At 44.1% G+C, this 16,182-nt stretch overlaps 1 long non-coding RNA gene across 1 annotated transcript; it reads left to right on the plus strand.

Moving 5' to 3' along the window:
• The first annotated feature begins 2,549 nt into the window (after window positions 1-2,549).
• LOC308690270 lies at window positions 2,550-3,233 on the plus strand. The gene is made up of 2 exons (XR_014030139.1): window positions 2,550-2,668; window positions 2,915-3,233. It is a non-coding gene; the product is annotated as an uncharacterized lncRNA (long non-coding RNA).
• Window positions 3,234-16,182: the final 12,949 nt, after the last annotated feature.

Consider the following 16,182-nt stretch of genomic DNA (forward strand, 5'->3'; position numbering starts at 1 on the left):
GTAAGCAACTGTATATTTCAAGTAAAAGCGCTTTTTTTTTATCATAAGGGGGTATTATTACGGATGTACAGTTTTTATTTTAAAGAATAAAACCTGAAAATATTTTGAGCTTGTATTAAACAGACCTTATTTCAGGCATGTAACCCTAAATCTATTTAAAAACCCCATTGACTTCTGGCCCATGGAACCTATAATGGTGTACTTATAAACTCATTTCCGGGTTTTGGCCTAAAAAAAGTCATCCCTGCAACATTGTATATTATACACTGTGTTCCAAAGTAAAAAAAAATTCTCCTCAACAATTATTACAGTATGGATGTTTTTACATGGTAAAGAAATGATAATTAAAACCGCTTTATCATTATTTTTCTCATGGACCGATCATTTTTCACAAACTGAAAACAATTTAAAACAAAAAACCTATTTACAGTTCAAGTTACGTATAAATACATCAGCCCTTCTTTGAGATGGCTTTAACTCTGATCCATTGAACTTGTAAGTCTATGTATAGTTTCTGCCATAGTTAATTTGAGGATACCAGTATTGCCTCCCAGAGCTGCTGTTTTGAGGTATACTGCCATCCACTCTCATAGATCTTCCTTTTAAGGATGCTCCACAGGTTCTCAATAGCATTGAGGTCAGGGGATGATGGTGGCCACATCATGATTTTTTCTCCTTTTATTCTCAGAGCAACCAAGGAGTCAATGGTTTATTTTACAGCATGGGATGGTGCGTTGTCCTGCATGAAAATTATTTTATTTCAGAAAGCACGGTTCTTCTTCTAAATATCTTGCAGAGGTCATTTTGACACCCCCAAGGATCCTCTTTGTGAGCATAGGGGTGGCTTTTAATAGCTGCCCTTTTAATAGCATTAAAGGGTTAGTTCACCCAAAAATGAAAATTACCCCATGATTTACTCACCCTCAAGCCGTCCTAGGTGTATATGACATTCTTCTTTCAGACGAATACAATCGGGGTTATATTAAAACATGTCCTGGCTCTTCCAAGCTTTACAATGGCAGTGAATGGTTGTTTCTGTTTTGAAGTCCATAACAGTGCATCCATCCATGATAAAAATCCTCCATATGGCTCATGGGGGTTGATAAAGACCTTCTGAAGTGAAGCGATGCGTTCGTGTAAGAAAAATATCCATATTTAAAACTTTATCGACTAAAATAGCTAGCTTCCATCAGACGGCCGTACGCATAGATTTACGGTGAAAGAGTAACCCTTGACCGGACGCACAACGTAATGACGTTTTAGTCTATAAAGTTTTAAATATGGATATTTTTCTTACACAAACACAATGATTTGACTTCCAAATCCTCTTTCTAAACAGTTAAACTTATCACATTAGAGGTTCTTTGCCAAAAACACAAGCATATCGAATTTCTCTAGTTTCAGACAGGAGCGATGATTTGACACAACATTACCACTAGCGCTAAAAGCTCTCTCTGATGCAGAGCTTGTTGCTTGTATGCCCAGATATTTCTGTGCTAGTTTGCATAGCCTAGGGAAGTTTACTTTGTGTAACTTCCACCATTTCAGTGGATCTTCTCCATGGTCTACACATGGCATGTAAATGTAAGCATGGAGTTCAGAGGCCAAATCAAATGTGGATGACAATGGTGCTCTTGGTGCAGTGCATGTGGTTTCATTAAAGAAACTGGCCAGAGTTTTCTTCTTTGCTTTAGCAGCAGGTGGATTTTCCACATCCATGCTATCATTCTCCATCACTGCAGTGCTTTGGGCTACAGACTGCTGGCCATAAATTTCCTGAAACAAATAAACAATGCACATGTTTTAGAAATTTGTTACATTGAATTCTTTCTTACCAGTTAAGTAAACTCTGTGGTTTCACTCACTATCAACTCAGAGATGGCTCGTTCCTTTAAGGTCTGGGTCTCTTCTTCAGAGAGGTATTGTGTTCTGAACCTTGGGTCTAGGAAAGTGGTGAAGTTGCGAGTCCTGCGTGCAAGTCCTGCGTGCCTTCATATTTGTTGTTGAGGTAGCTACGAATTTTTGATTTCAGTGATTTGGTCAGGTCAGTGTCTGCTTCGTCTTCAGCCAGCACTGAGGTGTTCAGAAGATGCAGAGCAGGTTTCACACAAGATATGCTCACATAACATTCACCCGATAAGGCATCCGTGCACTGTAAAAAATTATTCTGTGGCTTAGTAAATATTACAGAAATTTTTAACTTTATTAACTTAATAAAATCTCTGTATATCGTTTACTTGATTGTTTGAGTTAAACATACCAAAATAATTGAGTAAAAATCCAACAGTTAATTTTATCTAAAATTTACAGATATATTTAAGTTTTTTTCAATAAAATAGTTTAGTATTTGACTAACCAATTATTTCTTTATAATATACTTAATATATATGTGAAATTTCTATCAAAATATTTGAGAATGTTTAATTAAACTGATCTGTTTCAAGAAACAAAAAAATTACTTAATTCAAATCAATATTATTAATATATTTAACACGCTCTTAAAATTGAGTAAGTTTACTCAATTAAAACAATGCCCCCCCTCCCCCACCCTCTGACGTGACGAAAACTCGACGGTTGGAGTGAGCGTGGCTGTTTGAACTCTCCAGTCAAGAACAACAGCTCTCTTCTCAGCGTCGCAGATTTGGTGCATTTTCACTGTGAAATTCAGGTTGGTGTATGTTTTATTTTATCTATAAAATCATTACTGTGCTTTAAATCATATTTAATGCAAAACAACATAGCCTACAGAGGCGTAATTCGACACCTAAACGAGACGAGAGCCGCGTTTGTCTTTTTGCGTGATTGAAACGCTTTGCATAAACACATGACTGACTTTCATAATGATAATGAATATAATTATTATCATTTGGATGATAAAATGTCCTCAGAACTATCACTTTTTGTTTATTGGCAGGTTATGTCAGTCGCTCGCAGTATATTTCGGCTGTGCCTCAGACAGTGACTGTGAGTGAAATGCAAGACGGCGGTATGAAGTTCAAAGTTCACCCGCAGAGCGCGAGTCTGTCTCCGGCACGAGGACCAGCGCAGATTCGGTGGATATTGGATAACAGAGTGGTTGATTACACTTGAATTTGGCTACCTGAATGTTTAAATATTTCATTTTTACTTGTTAAATAAGTTTAAATGCAGGCAATATTGTATACATGAAAAAACAGTCTAAAATGTGCTGTATTGCTGTACTCATTGAAAATAAAGGCCAATGTAATGTATAATGGTGGTTGTCTGGAGTACTATTTTTACAAAGGTTTAGAGAAAATAAAAAAGTTAATATTACTCATTAATAAAAACAGTTAATATTACTCATAAATATTGTTTTTTTAATGTTTAAATGTTAAATTATTTCTACTCAATTTTATTTGTTAATGTACCAGATGCAGTTACTCAGATTTACTTAATTTTTTTACTTGCATTTACTCAATTCATACAGTATATTTCATTGATTTCACAGCTTTAAAATTTACTAAATTTTTTTGAGTGTAAAAATGTTTCACCAATAAAATTGAGTAAATAATAGTTAAACTTTTTACAGTGTGAAGTCCTGGAGTGGGCTGAGAGCCTTGTTTACAGATACCAAGACCTCCAGGTCCTGCCATGAGGGGAGTAGGTGTCGCACTTTGCGGTCTGTAGAGAGAACCTTGGACAACACACTTTGCTGCTCCAGCACTCTTCCTATCATTTTCTGAGTGGAACCCCATCGTGTTGAGCAGTCTGTCACCATGGCATGCTCTGGGAGGTTGAGCTCTCGTTGTGCTTCCCTCAAGGCCACTCTTTTCTTCCAACTATGGGAGAAGTGGCCCACAATCTTCCTGCATATCCCAGTAGCTCTGTTAATGCATTGTGCATTATTTTTCTGTGAATGATAAGATGAAAAACATTTACTCACTACAGTGACATTGCAAAAACGTTTAATATTCACATTCTGATTACACGCCCAATTCATATGAATAGCATATGAAAACAGTAATACAAACATGACAACACACACACACAGTGTTAATATTTTTATCATGTCACCACTCTAGGCCTAATTAATTATATTGGAGTAGCAGGCAAATAACAATGGCAGGTTTGTTTTTACACTCATCCATCACTCACAGAGTTATGTTTAATGCTAATTAATAGCCCTAAATGAAATGGGCTACTCCTAGTATCTTTTGTGGCACTGGCACACATAATTTGACATTGAATTTAAAGTTATTTCATTAATAAATCAAGGGGACAACTTCCCCTAACCCCAAAGTTAATTGTTCTTAAAAGTACAGTAGTTTAAAATATTTGCTGTAGTGTAATAACCAAAAATGAAATCAATTTAACTTACCAATGGCCAAATGAAGTCTATGCCCAAAACACTGGATTCTAGTCCACTGATTAAGCTCCACCGCTTTGACCATGTTGGTGCCGTTGTCTGTTGTTATGGCGACCTGAGGCTCCTCGCAGAGGTCCCACGCAGCCAGTGCCTCTCTCAAGCCCAAGGCTATGTTTTCTCCTGTGTGGTCGTCAGGGAAATACGATGTTTGCAGGCAGCGGCTTTTCAATTCAAACTCCTCGTCGACAAAGTGCACAGTCAAGCTAATATACGGTTCACTTGTCCTGCTTGACCACAGGTCCGTAGTGGTTGAAAAGAACGTCACCGTAGCCATTTCCTTTTGAACTTCCTCTCGGCGCGAGTTATAAAGTTTAGGGATCGCTATTTGAGAGAAATAGTTTCGAGAGGGCAGCTGGTACCTCTTGTCCAGTGTGCGGATCATTTTCTGAAACCCCACTTTACTAACGGTGTGTATAGGCATCATGTCTTTTGCCAAACAGTGCGTTATGGCGTCTGTGATTTCTTTATGTCTAGGCAAAGACTTATCATATGGCGTGAGGTTCGCAAACACATCTGTAATTGTGTTTTGTTTTGTTCGGGGAACTGCTTGTGCCTTGTTTCCTTCAGTTGTCTCTTTACTACTCTGGGTTTTCACTGTCATGCTTTCATCACATTTTTCTCTGTGCTGTTTCAGGTGCTGATATAAATTTGTCGTATTGCCACGTGATGTTGCAACTTTAATTTTGCAAATCTTGCACAGTACCTCTCTCTGCTCAGTGTCAGTAATCCTAAATCCAAAATACCACCATATAACAGAGGTAGAGTTTTTTTTTGGCTACCAGATCAGTGTCGATCTCCTCGGCATCCATCTTCGCTCTGGTATCTCCGCGCTGCGCACACAAGTGACCACGCACGCCACACGCGCACTGCCTTTACTGAGACTGTCAGATCTTTTTTGTTTGTTTTTTAAATCTTTTTTTTTTTTTTTTTTTGCATCAAGGAAAATCGGCAAACTGTTCTCAGAAAGTTTGTGTTCTCAAGTCCACACACTTATTTATTGAATATAATCACAAAATTTTGCCGTTATATAATCGCACAGGCTGACATCGCGATTGAGATTGCGATGCGATTAATCGTGCAGCACTAGTATAGAGCTGGTCCAGTGTTCCACGACCGGGACGAAAACCACACTGTTCCTCCTGAATCCGAGGTTCTACTATCGGCCGTATTCTCCTCTCCAGTACCCTGGCATAGACTTTCCCAGGGAGGCTGAGAAGTGTGATCCCCCTATAGTTTGAGCACACCCTCCGGTCCCCCTTCTTAAAAAGAGGGACCACCACCCCGGTCTGCCAGTCCAAAAGTACTGTCCCCGACCGCCACGCGATGCTGCAGAGGTGTGTCAGCCAAGACAGCCCCACAACACCCAGAGACTTGAGGTACTCTGGGCGGATCTCATCCACCCCCGGTGCCTTGCCACCGAGGTAGTCAAGAAACTCCTCGGTGGCAAGGCACCGGGGGTGGATGAGATCCGCCCCGAGTGATGGACGAGTCCACCTCCAAACCCTCAGCCTCTGTTTCCTCAATGGAAGACGTGACGGTGGGATTGAGGAGATCCTCAAAGTATTCCTTCCACCATCCGATGACATCCCCAGTCGAGGTCAACAGCCGCCCACCTCCACTGTAAACAGCGTTGGTAGGGCACTGCTTCCCCCCCCTGAGGCGCCGGACGGTTTGCCAGAATCTCTTCGAGGCTGACCATTAGTCCTTCTCCATGGCCTCACCGAACTCCTCCCAAGCCCGAGTTTTTGCCTCCACAACCACCCGGGCTGCAGTCCACTTGGCCTGTCGGTACCCGTCAGCTGCCTCAGGAGTCCCACAAGCCAGCCAGGCCCGATAGGACTCCTTCTTCAGCTTTACGGCATCCCTTACTTCCAGTGTCCACCACCGGGTTCGGGGATTGCCGCCTCGACAGGCACCGGAGACCTTATGGCCACAGCTCCGAGTGGCCGCATTGACAATGGAGGTGGAGAACATGGTCCACTCGGACTCAATGTCTCCAGACTCCCTCGGGATCTGGTCGAAGCCCTGCCGAAGGTGGAAGTTGAAGATCTCTCTGTCAGGGGATTCGGCCAAACGTTCCCAACAGACCCTCACAGTGTGTTTGGGTCTGCCGAGTCTGTCCAGCTTCCTCCTCCGCCATCGGATCCAACTCACCACCAGGTGGTGATCAGTTGACAGCTCCGCCCCTCTCTTCACCCGAGTGTCCAAGACATACGGCCGGAGGTCAGATGAAACAACCACAAAGTCGATCATCGACCTCTGGCCTAGGGTGTCCTGGTGCCATGTGCACTGATGGACACCCTTATGCTTGAACATGGTGTTCGTTATGGACAAGTTGTGACTAGCACAGAAGTCCAATAACAGAACACCACTCGTTCCTCCCAATCACGCCCCTCCAGGTGTCACTGTAACTGCCCACGTGGGCGTTGAAGTTCCCCTGTAGAACGACGGAGTCCCCAGTCGGAGCACTTTCCAGCACCCCTCCCAGAGTCTCCAAGAAGTTTTCAAACTGTGGGTCGCGACCCACTTGTGAGGCCACACAGTGAGAAAAGGTGGGTCGCACAAAGGCTGGGCTGCAGCTAAATTTACGTTACGATGAGTGAAACAAAACCAGTCCGATTAATGATCAAACGACTCTTAAGTGAGTTTTAGCGCCCGCCAAAGTGATTTTTTGTCCCGCCAAAGTCTTATTTGATCGGGGAGTAATGTAGATGAACTGCTGCGCTTGTGACAGAGTGCATGTTTAACTGAAAGAACGAGCAGAGAGAGAGAGAGAGACCCGGTCGCGCGCGCGCGCACTCTCTCTCTCTCTTCGGAGCCAGGCGAAAGTGTAAACAAGCCTTCACCGTCTCCAAACTAAGCGCTGTCTTGCTCTCTCTCTCTCTCGCACATATTAATCAAAATAAATCGACACGGTGGTAAAAGGTCGGAAGACCAAAGTTTCATGTGTAGCATTCGGAGATTTTTTTTCTTTAATTACCGCTGGGTGTGAATTGTGCTAAATAAGTTGCCTTATCTTCTCTGAAAAGCGTTCCGGACATTCAGCTGACATAAAACAACACTTTAATTAAACGAAAAAAACTATCCAGTGATGAAATGTTTTCTGTGTTGACAGAAATCTTGGATGTCCATGTCCTAACTGCTGGGATAATCACACAACGGGCATGACGCGTCCAATTCGCGAACTAATGACTCGTTTGAACCGATTTATTTTAATGAATGGTTAAAACAACTGATCTTTCCAACAGTGAACTCAGGAGACGTCTGAATCGGTGTATAACTAATCAGTAACACTTTACAATAAGGTTCTATTTATTACATAAATTACATAAAAAGTACAGTTTGCTTACTCAAGCTTTAAAATAAATAAAACTTTTAAAAAAAAAACGTTTTTTTTAAAGCATATGACTACATTTTTCCACACAGTGCTATGAAGAATCGATAAGAGAATCGTTTAAGAATTGGATCGATAATCAGAATCGTCAGTGGCATTATTATTATTGATAAAATCTTATTTCCCATCCCTATGTGAAGAAGGTAAAATTATAATCAAACATTAAAGAACATGCATGTTTTTTTATGAGTTTTTTTAAGAGTTAAAAGTTTAAAATATTTTGCTAACATGAGGTCTTATCACTGTCAGTCTTTTTACATCAGTGCAAAACTAGGGTATGCAGATTAAGACCACTATTCATCAGCATGCATTGATTAATCCCATGGCATGTAGCAAAAAAAAAAAAAAGGTACGACCAAATCATGCTGGTGTGACCGAGAAAGTTGGTAGCACCAGTGCAAGTGGGTCTTGAGATTGATTATACTTGTCTAGGTGGGTCCTAGAATGAAAAAGTTTGGGAACCGCTGCTCTACACTGCCGTTTGGACCATAGGCGCACACAACAGTGAGAGACTTATCCCCGACCCGAAAGCGCAGGGAAGCGACCCTCTCGTTCACCGGGGTGAACTCCAACACATGGCGGCTGAGCTGGGGGGCTATAAGCAAACCCACACCAGCCCGCCGCCTCTCACCATGGGCAACTCCAGAGTGGTGAAGAGTCCATCCTCTCTCAAGGAGTGTGGTTCCAGAGCCCAAGCCGTGCGTGGAGGTGATCCCAACTATCTCTAATCGGAATCTCTGAACCTCACGCACAATCTCAGACTCCTTCCCCACCAGAGAGGTGACGTTCCATGTCCCTAGAGCTAGATTCCGCGTCCAGGGATTGGGTTGTCGAGGCCCCCGCCTTCGACTGCCGCCCGATCCACTAAGCACCGGCCCCTTACGGTCCCTCCTGCAGGTGGTGGGTCCACGGGAGGGCGGCCCCACGTCGCTCCTTCGGGCTGAGCCCGGCCGGACCCCATGGGGGGAGGCCCGACCACCAGGCACTCGCATACGAGCCCCAACCCCGGGCCTGGCTCCAGGGTGGGGCCCCGGCTGCGCCATGCCGGGCGACGTCACGGTCCTCAAATTTAAAGGCATAATAAAGGGTTTTTGAACCGCTCTTAGTCTGACCCATCACCTAGGACCTGTTTGCCTTGGGAGACCCTACCAGGGGCATATAGCCCCAGACAACATAGCTCCTAGGATCGTTCGGGTACTCAAAACCCTCCACCACGGTAAGGTGGCAGTCCTTTGAAACTTCTGAAACTTCCTTTAAGAAACTTATCTGACATAATTCCTCTGTGCTGTGAATCACTCACAAATCTTCCGTCAGTTTGATCATTTCTATTCAGTTTCCGCAAAATTTTCATGCCTTTTGCAAGCCATTGCACGATTTCAGGCTTTTCATCTTCAGAAAGATCTTTTTTTTCTCCCCTTATTGCACAAGAACTGTGACTTGCTTAAAAGGATAAGCAAACTTGCTTAAAAGGGTAAGCAAACTTGCTTAAAATGAAATTTCTGTCATGATTTACTCGCCCTCAAGTTGTTCCAAACCTGTATGATTTCTTTCTTCTGTTTAACACAAAAGAAGATATTTTGAAGAATGTCAGCAACCAAAGACATCTCTCCGAAGAGTTGATATCAACTGGTTGGTTACACATATTCTTCAAAATATCTTCTTTTGTGTTCAGCAGATGAAAGAAATGTATAAAGGTTTAGAATAATGTGGAACATCCTCTTTTTCACTTGCATAATTTGGTGTATAAATATTAGGGCTTTCAAAATGAATGTATTAACGCATGCAATACATTTTTTTCAGTTTAACACGTTAAAAATCGTTTTAAAAATAGTTAAAAACACAATTAACACAGCATTTTTTAATGTCATCATGTGGCTGTGCTACAGTATATGATCATACGCTATCATTCATTCAAGTGCTATTAAACCATTCAAGCACGATAATGCTGCTTCAGCACAGTCTTAAATTATTTAAAAAGTGTTAAATGAATGCAAAGAGTTGTGAGAAATTAGGATGCGTGTAAGATCCAGGTCATGTGCGTCAGGTCTTAAAGTGACAGCAGCCTAATACACCAGCTGCTGTCTGTGATTAATGTTGAAGGCCCACTGAAGAAAACGGTGGAAAACATCAAATGGCTCCTTCCCTTTTTTAAATAGCCAATAGCGTTTAGTTTATTTCACAGCTCGGCCAGAGCCATTAAGCTCGATAAAGCAGCAGTTTCTTCCTAATCTCTAACTGTTTCTCTTCCTACTTTCCTCCATATCGCTTTAAAATATAGCTTTCTCTACACAAATTAAATGGGTCCGATAAATGAATGAACTCGCGCATATGATCCGCACTGCGCTATCAGGACTCTGGACCAGAGCAGACTGTGTTTGCGCTGCGGCTGTTCGCATGACACTGACATGAAACCAGACTTCATTCGCCCCAATGGAAAGCATATTTACACTTTCTGAATCGTTCCATATTCCCTATATAGTGCACTATGTGCCATTCACCATGTAGAAAATAGTAAATGTTTGAACAAGTGACCGATTTTAGTCGCAGCTTCAGTCTATTTATTATGTAGGGAGGGATGCTTTAGATTCTACATAGCATTTGATTGGATAGAAAATCTGAAGCAGAGTGATGTCATCAAAATCACTGATCCATATTGGTGGAAGGGAGAGATTACGTTTTGAATGCTCATATCTCCTAAATGTGAATTTTGTCATTGTTTTGGAGCACTAGCACTAGCTTTTAGATAACATTAAGGCCAACATATTCTATCAAAGGTCAGAAAATAGAGATTGTTCAGTCTTACAAATATCTTGGTGTCCATTTGGACAGTAAACTAAATTGGCAGAAGAACAGTGTGGCTGTTTTTAAGTAGGCACAATCAAGATTATTCTTTTTGAGAAAGTTGGGTTCCATTGGCATTGGTAGGAAGCTTCTTTATGTCTTTCATGTCTGCTCTGCTGGGGATGTAGTATCACTGTAGATGACAAAAATAGGATTAATAAATTGATTAGAAGGCTGGTTTGGTTATTGTCCTTATTCCTAATTTACAAGGGCAAAATTAAAAATGATCCTGTCTTCCGAAGGTTATCCACTACATATATTTTTAGTGGTCTGAAAAGTTAATTTAGTGGAAGATTAGTGATGCCTCAGTGTTCTACAGAGCGATACAGAAGGTATTTTATTCCTACTGCAGTTCGTTTTTTTTTTTTAAAGTTGTGTAATTTTTTGCAGGGAATGATTGTATTGTTGTTTTTAATGTGCAGTTGTCTATTTGTGGTGTCTGTAATGTGCAATGGTGGCAAATGAGTTTCCCCTTACGGGATTAATAAAATGTATCTAATCTAATCTAATATAAAACACAAGGGGAGACCAGGACTGGCGGATTAATACAAGAACGAAACACGGGTTTTATTTTGGATACATGGAAGACGGAATGAATCCTCCTGTACACTGGAGGGAGTTTGAGGCGGACTGCCACCGGGCTAATGATCTTGGTGACAGTGAACGGGCCGATAAATTTAGGAGCAAGTTTATTAGAGACAGAGCGTAGAGGAATGTTCCTGGTAGAAAGCCACACTTTTTGACCAACGACGTATACGGGAGGCCTAGACCGGTCGCGATCGGCTTTGGCCTTGGTGCATGCTCCCACCTGGAGTAGAGTCTCACGGGCTCTAGTCCAGGTGCGATGACACCTCTGGATGAAGGCGTGAGCGGAGGGAAGCGCGACTTCGGACTCCAGACTAGGAAAAATTGGTGGCTGGTAACCTACACTACACTCAAACGGAGATAGACCCGTAGATGACACTGGTAACGTATTGTGGGCGTACTCCACCATTGACAGTTGTTGGCTCCATGAGGAAGGATTCTTGGAGACCAGAGGACAGACTGACAGTCGCTCTCAATAACCTACAAAATTCTTGCCAAAATTTGGACACAAATTGGGGTCCTCTGTCGGAAACCACGTCTGTCGGGAGGCCATGTAAGCGAAAGACGTGATCAACGACGGTCAACGCTGTCTCCTTGGCTGAGGGTAATTTGGGCATGGGAATGAAATGGGCCGCCTTCGAGAACTGGTCCACCACGATCAAAACTACAGTGTTACCTTGAGAGGGCGGAAGGGCGGTGATAAAATCTAGCGCAATATGGGACCAAGGTCTCGAAGGGACAGGCAGCGGTTGAAGTAACCCATCTGGGGGTCGATTGGAGGTCTTACCAATGGCACAAACTGAGCAAGCCAAAACAAAACTGTGAACATCACGAGCCATGAGAGGCCACCAAAATCGTTGCTTGACCAAAAACTTAGTACGACTAACTCCTGGATGACAAGCCACGTTGGAACAATGTCCCCACTGAATGACGTCTGACCGTAATCCATCCGGTACAAATAAATGGTTCGGTGGGCAACCGGGCGGAGGCGTTACCCCTTCTAAGGTCGTCTTGACCTTCGATTCGACCTCCCATACGAGTGTGGAGACAAATAGGGTCTCGGGCAAAATGCACTCGAGAGTAGACGGGCGTTCGGAACGATCAAAAATGCGCGATAAAGAATCAGGTTTGATGTTCTTGGAACCTGGGCGGTACAAGAGAGTAAAATCAAAACGTCCAAAAAAAAGTGCCCACCGAGCCTGCCTGGAGTTCAATCTTTTGGCGGTTTTAATGTATTCCAGATTCTTGTGGTCGGTCCAGACGATAAAAGGTACCCCCGACCCTTCTAACCAGTGACGCCATTCTTCCAACGCTAACTTGACTGCCAACAACTCTCTATTACCAATCTCATAATTGCATTCGGCAGGGGACAAACGATGAGACAAAAACGCGCACGATGCATCCTGTTGTCTGTGAGAGAATGCTGGGATATCACTGCACCTACCCCCACCTCTGACGCGTCGACCTCCACCACGAACTGACGTGATGTATCAGGGGCAATGAGGATGGGGGCTGAAACAAAGCGGCCTTTCAGTTTGGCAAACGCAGCCTCAGCTGCGTCTGACCACCTGAACGTAGTTCTGGGGGAGGTCAAGGCAGTCAGAGGCGAGGCTAGTTGGCTGAAGTTGCGAATAAACCGCCGGTAGAAATTGGCGAACCCCAGAAACCTCTGTAGGGCCTTACGGGAATCTGGACTTGGCCATTCCACCACAGCCTTAACCTTCTCAGGATCCATATGTATTCCCTCAGACCAGGGCTGAACGATATGGACAAAATTTCATATCTCGATTTTCATGCCAGATATCTCGATATCGATACAATACGATATGACTACGTAAGTACTAAAAAAACAATACATTTAGAGTTTGTAAAATACACACTGATGTCTATGGAAGAGGTAATAATAATCCTTTCCATTATAATTCGACACGTTTTATTCATATCAGATACACATTGTGTAAGTAACTTCAATGTTTACTCTATTCTATTCCCAGTTCACCAGCCACTTACTTTTCAGTATTTCGGGAGAAGTGGATGAATTCACGTGTTGTAAACATAGAGGTTGTAAATCCAACAGATCCGATTCTCTGAACTGCGTCTGCGGCACAAACTAACACGGCGGCGCCCATCGCGCATACAGCTCAACTAAAGCGATCGTTATAAAGGTGTTTAAACAACAATATACTTCCACTTGCATGTATTTGACAATCGGAATATCAGATATTTCATGCCATAGCTAACACATTTGTGAATATTCTGAATAAAAAAGGAAAATGACATAAAAGCAGATCATCATTCATTCAGCGCTGTTGCTGCTGCGGTGTGTCACGTGACAAGCAATGACGCGTCACCATGGAAACGCCGCCCCCCCTCTCACAATATAGTTCCCACGTCCCTGGTAGTGTGCGCGCGCTGGCTTTAGCGGTGCATTCAAGGACACTCGTAAAACTGATGTTTGTTGTGACTGCCAGAGTTGTATGCAGGGCGAGCGCGGAGAGGGAAAATCTATATCGTCTATATCGTTGCTTTTTTCGATATTAATATCTTGAAAGTTCATATCTCGATATAGATACGATAACGATATATCGTTCAGCCCTACCTCAGACGACACAATGTATCCTAGGAAAGGAACAGACTGTGCATGAAAAGCGCCTTGACAAAAAGCCCATTCTCTAGCAACCTCTGAAGCACTCGTCGGACGTGCTGCACATGTTCCTGGAGAGAAGATGAAAATATCAATATGTCATCCAGGTAGACATATATGAACTGGTCGACCATATCTCGCAGCACATCGTTGACGAGTGCCTGGAAGACTGCTGGGGAGTTGGACAAACCGAAAGGCATGACCAAGTATTCAAAATGCCCCCTGGGGGTGTTAAAAGCAGTCTTCCACTCATCCCCCTTCCTAATGCGGACCAAATGATAAGCATTTTGTAAGTCCAATTTAGTGAAGATAGATGCTTCCTGCAACCTCTCGAAAGCTGAAGACATCAATGGCAAAGGATAAGTATTCTTTACCGTGATGCTGTTCAGCCCCTGGTAATCAATACAAGGTCGCAGAGATCCGTCCTTCTTCCCCACAAAAAAGAACCCCGTCCCCGCTGGAGAAGAGGAAGGACGGATGAACCCCGTTGCTAGAGAATCAGAAATATATTTCTCCATAGCCTCCCTTTCTGGGACAGAAAGCGAATATAACTTGCCCTAAGGCGGAGACTTACCTGGCAGTAAATCTATGGCACAGTCATAGGGACGATGCGGAGGAAGAGAAGCAGCACGAGACTTACTGAACACCTCCTTCAGGTCTAGGTACTCCGCGGGCACGTTAGATAAATCCACTGCCTCCTCCTGAAACACAGAGACAGAAACAGACGAACAGGCAGACACAAGACAGGACTCATGACATTTACTGCTCCACTCCAACACTGATCTTTGCTGCCAGTCTATTTTAGGGTTGTGATCGATGAGCCAGGGGTGTCCAAGAACAATAGGTGCGAGAGGTGAGTCCAGTATGTAAAATGAAAGGGTCTCAATATGGTTGCCTGATGTGATGAGTGTGATGGGTCCGGTGATGAGTGAAATGGTGGGTAGATCTTGGCTGTTGAGTGCATGTACCGCAATCTTGCAGGTGAGTGGTCGGAGGGGAACTTGAAATCTGTGCGCAAATGAATGGTCCATGAAATTACCTTCTGCCCCGGAATCCACCAGTGCTTGACAGTCGGGGTTGTGGGCTGACCATCTTAGTCTTACCGGGAGGAGCGTAGGTGTTGATGAGGTCTTCTCAGCGGAGATCCCACCCGACAGTAGCCTCATACTTACTGTCGGGCTTGGCCTTTTACTGGACAGTTGTAAGCGTAGTGTCCCGCCACTCCGCAGTACAGGCAGAGCCCTTGGGACCTCCGCCTTTCCTTCTCCTCCCGGGAAAGCCGAGCTTGCCCAACCTGCATGGGCTCGTGATCGTAGACGGGGCTGACCACGTCCCCGCCGCTGGACCGCTGACTCTCGGCTCCTCCCACAACCCGGCTGGGTAGCATCCGCCGCTCGACCCTGGTCAGTCGTGCATCCACTCGAAGAGCCAATTCTATAAGTCCGTTGAGAGAAGGTACAGGGCATAGATCTCTCTCTGGACGCGGTCAGCCAGCCCATGCAGGAACATGTCCCACTGCGCCTCCTCGTTCCACTGACACACTGCTGCCAAAGTCCTGAATTCGATCGAGTAATCAGACACTGACCTCTCTCCTTGTTTGAGTTCCGCGACCATCCGCGCCTCTCTCCGGGTGACAGCTCTGTCAAAAACTCTTTTCATCTTGGCGGCGAGTGTCTGGAACGAGGCGCAGCATGGGTCTTGGTTCTCCCACACCGCCGTCCCCCATAGCGCTGCTTTCCCAGACAGAAGGGTGAGTACAAATGCAACCTTGGCTCGCTCGTTGCAAAAGGTCCTAGGCTGGAGAGAGAAATGCATTGAGCATCGAGTCAAAAACGCTCTACAAAAGCTTGGCTCACCGGCGTATGATTCTGGAACTGGTAGGCGGGGCTCTGACTGGGAAACGCTTTCCGGTGGTGTGGGGGGAGCGACCGGTGTGGGTGGCGCAGCGGGAGCTCGCAGATGGTGTAATAGCTGGGTGAGCTCGGACACCTGCGTCACCAGCGCTTGAACCGCTCGTGCCGTGTCGTTCAAATTCTTCTCCTGATTGTCCATGCGCTGAATGCTGGAGTTAACAAACTCGTCCAACGGATTACTCACTGCTTCCATTGAACGATCAGATCGTTCTGTCATGATCAATGAGACGGAAGCAAAAATGCAAGTAACTCTTTATTGAAAGATGAACAGTTCGAAGATCTCTGGAAGACTGGTGATGCAGGGACAAGATGGTCAGCAATCCAGGTGACGAAGTGACGAGATGATGAAGTAGGTGAATGGTGAAGTATCCAGACAACGAACGTAGACCAGGTGAACACAGAACCGGAACAGGAACAA

The sequence above is a fragment of the Scardinius erythrophthalmus genome (assembly GCF_964197995.2).
Source record: "Scardinius erythrophthalmus genome assembly, chromosome: 5".
NCBI classification, from domain to species: domain Eukaryota; kingdom Metazoa; phylum Chordata; class Actinopteri; order Cypriniformes; family Leuciscidae; genus Scardinius; species Scardinius erythrophthalmus.